This window comes from Alexandromys fortis, unplaced genomic scaffold, assembly GCF_014885135.2.
Source record: "Alexandromys fortis isolate MF-2015 unplaced genomic scaffold, M_Fortis_MF-2015_v1.1 scaffold_31, whole genome shotgun sequence".
In the NCBI taxonomy this organism is placed as follows: domain Eukaryota; kingdom Metazoa; phylum Chordata; class Mammalia; order Rodentia; family Cricetidae; genus Alexandromys; species Alexandromys fortis.
Window position 1 is genome coordinate 13,132,753 of NW_026067974.1, and position 3,780 is coordinate 13,136,532.

The 3,780-nt window shown below is 48.8% G+C and overlaps 1 protein-coding gene across 1 annotated transcript in view; it reads right to left on the minus strand.

Annotated features, from left to right (window-relative positions):
- The window catches only part of Ezh1 (enhancer of zeste 1 polycomb repressive complex 2 subunit), a 37,471-nt gene extending 35,946 nt beyond the window's left edge, over positions 1-1,525 (minus strand). Inside the window, exon 1 of the mRNA XM_050156642.1 lies at positions 1,466-1,525. The gene's annotated coding sequence lies outside the window, so the exon portion shown is untranslated. The remainder of the gene's footprint in view (positions 1-1,465) is intronic.
- Between the last annotated feature and the right edge of the window lie 2,255 nt (positions 1,526-3,780).

A 3,780-nucleotide genomic window follows, 5' to 3' on the forward strand; every position in this document is an offset into this window, starting at 1 on the left:
TTTTTTTTTCTTTTGAGACAAATTCTCACTATAATGCTCTGGTTATCCTTGAACTGGCATTCGGCTGCCTCAGCCACAGACCACCACCAGTGCTGGGATTAAAGGTGTGGCACCACATCCCATTCAGTACTGCGTTTTTACAGATGGTTCTTCCATGTTTACAGATTTTTGTGGTTGTCTTGAGAGAGACAGGGTTTTATGAAGGTCAGGCTAGCCTTAACAAGGCTGGCCTTGAACTCCCATGCCTCCTTCGGTTCAAGTGCAGGGATTCGAGGCCCACATCATCACAACCAGATTTCACGCTTCTATGCTATTAAATTCTTCACTCCTAACATATGCCTGGTCCCATGGAAGCTGATCGTCTCCCGTGCGGTTTCACGCCTGGGTTTCCACGGCCGAAAATAGGTTTCTCAAAAACAACAAAGTTCTGGCAGAGTGCATAGCTTCTCAGGCTGGAAAAACATTCAATACCCCTTCCTTATCTCCCATCCCCCAAAGCTAACATCCATCTGCATCCGTTTTCTTCTTTGGGCCCCACCACCTACATCATCTCAGTGGTTATTTTTTTTCACCAAAATAAGTTCATCTCACAGGCTGGAAGATGGCTGAGCGGTTAAGAACACTTGTTGCTCTTGCAGAGAACACGGGTTCAGTTCCCTGCACCACCATGGTACATAACTTCCAATTCCAAGGGATTCAATGCCCTCTTCTTATCTTTGGTACCAGGCACACACGTAGCGGCACACACATACACACAGGCAAAACCTTCACGCTCATAAAATAATAAAACAGATTCCTCTAAAGTTGTGTTCCACATTTACTTCCTGACAAGTATGTTCCAAATACAACACCTTGCCTTTTATATTCAGGGCATGTTCATCTAAATCGTTTTGATTCTCCAGAGAAATTCTGGGGACGGGAGAGACAACCCCAGTTTGATGATGAATCTTCACTCAAACCCGGAACTGGTGGGAGGCGGATTAGACCAGCGACAAGATGCTGTGGAGGCGCCGCGCGACCCTGGGAATGAATCTCTAACCCTTACACTTGAGCGCCTTAAGAGCCTCGCTCATCTCGCCGTCGTCTCGGCCTGGCCAACCCCTCCTCAACATCACCCAAAGCCAGCGCAAGCTCAACCCGGGCCTCTGGCCCTCCTGGTGACTAGAGTCAGGGTGCCCGGCAGGCGCCACGACCCACCCAGGCTCCAGCGAGCGACACCAGCCGGGCCCGCCCCCGGCGCGCCTCCTCCGCAACGCGGCCCCCAGCAGCCCAGCACGCGCTCGCCCGGGTGCCAGCACACTCGCGACGGCACCCTTCGTCGCGCTGCCCCCGGGCCAGGCAATAGTGTGCACTCGGCTTCCTCTCAGTCCCCTCATCCCTCCGCCTCTTCTGCCCTGAGAACCCGGCGCCGCAGCACGCAGAGACCGAGCCCCACCGCCCAGCCCGGGCTTGTTTACTCACTTACCCTCCATCCTGAGACGCAGGAACCCGCAGTTAGGACGCCTGCGCGCTACGGCCACGCCCCTGCGCCGCGGCCCCGCCTCGCGCACCCCCCAACACTCCCCCCACCACCTCCTTGGCGCGTGCGCATTCAGCGCGTGGGTCACCTGGGCTCCCTTCTTCGCAGGTGTGTGTTTGGCTACGTCCGTGGCGCGCTAGCCCGACACGTTCCTAGGTGGCGCTGTCAGAGCATAGCAAATCATCCTGGAACCACGGATACCTTTTTGAAGAGGTTATTCAGCAGCGCACCATCCCCGGCTTAGACAAGCCATCTTAAGTTTTTGAAGCCAGCCTAGAATGTCTTCATTCTGATGCCTCCCATCTACCTACACACACCCCACAAATACCAATGGACTCTAAGTTCTTGTTTTATTCCTACTCGATTGCCCTATTTCTGTCAGTCTCACCTTCACTTAAAAATATATAACCTTGTATCAACATATTTCCCCACAGAGCTGGAGCGCTGGATCGGGGGTTAAGAACACTGCTTTTCTAAAGGACCCAGGTTCAATTCCCAGCACCCACAGTACCCAGGCTCACAGCCATTTGTAATTCCAGGCCCAGGGGTTTCAACACCTTCTGGCCTCCAGTTAGCGGCACACAAGTGATGCACAGACATAGAGAAAAGCAAAATACTACAAATATATTAAAGGCTAGGCTTAAAGGCATGCATTACTACATATAGATTCAATAATTTCTTTTAAACCTCCCTAGAACGGGCTGGAGAGATAGCTCAGTGGTTAAGAGCACTGTCTGCTCTTCCAGAGTCCTGAGTTCAATTCACAGCAACCATATGGTGGCTCCAAACCATCTGTGAAGAGATCTGGCGCCCTCCTCTGGCATGTAGGTATAAATGGAGGCAGAAAGTTGTATACATAATAAATAAATCTTTTAAAAAAAAAACTCTCTAGAAGATTTTTTTTTTCGAGACAGGATTTTTCTTTGTAGTTTTGGAGCCTGGCCTGAAATGCCCTCTGTAGACCAGGCTGGCCTGGAAATCACAGAGATCCACCTGCCTCTGCCCCTAGAGTGCTGGGATTAAAGATGTGCGCCACCACTACCTGGCAACGATGCTTAATATTACAAGAGGGAAACTGTAACTTTAGAGGTGAGAAACACCAATCACCACCAGTGATGAGAGATTCCTTAGTAGGTTTATTTTTTAAAAAAATACTTTATTTTATTTTTTATTTGTGTGTTTGTGCATGGTACTTACTCCTTTGGAACAACTTTTTCAGCAGTTGTTTCTATCCTTCCACTATGTGGGTCCTAGAGATGGATCTCAGGTCATCAGGTCAGGCTTGGTAACAAGTGCCTTTGCTCCCTAAGCCATCTTGCCAGCTTCAGCAGTATGTCTCAAGAGGGCACAAATTCACTTCTATATGTCCTTGGCAAAAATACATAACCTCAATTAATTTTTTAAAGAGTTATTTATTTTATTGTATGTGTGTGTTTGAGTACATGTATGTATGCACCACGTGTGTGTAGGCATGCTTGGAAGCCAGAAGATGACCCAGGACTGAAGTTGATGACCATTGTAAGCCACCTTGTGGGTACTGGGGATCAAACCCTGGTCTATGGAAAATTAGCCAGTGCTCTTAACTACCCACCCACACCTATACACACACACTAGTGATAATATAAATAAAATTTGAAAACAAGCCACTTTACTGTTTTCCCCTTGTTGTTCAATAACCCATCAAGGTAAATATCCCTTTATATTGTTTTTTGGTGTTTTGTTGTTTTTTTGTTTTGTTTTGTTTTGAAACAAGGTTTCTGTGTGTAGCCCTGGCTGTCCTAGAACTCACTCTGTAGGCCAGGCTGGCCTTAAACTCAGAGATCCACCTGCCTCTGCCTCCCAAGTGCTGGGATTAAAGGCGTGTGCCACCACCACCCGACTTTCCTTTATCTTGTATTTGCAACTTGCAAGGGTATTCTCCTTTATTTCTGATGCCTTCTGTATATGTGGGTCTCAAACTCGGATCATACCAAGATTATCTGGAGAACATGAATAACTAGAGGCCTGCCCCCCCCATGCAAAAAATCTGATAATTAGTCTCTGTGTAGCTTTGGAGCCTGTCCTGGAATTCACTCTGTAGACCAGGCTGGTCTCGAAATCATAGAGATCCACCTGCCTCTGCCCCTAGAGTGCTGAGATTAAAGATGTGCACCACCTGGTGGCGCATGCCTTTAATCCCAGCACTCAGGAGGCAGAGGCAGGCGGATCTCTGTGAGTTCGAGACCAGCCTGGTCTACAGAGCTAGTTCCAGGACAGGCTCC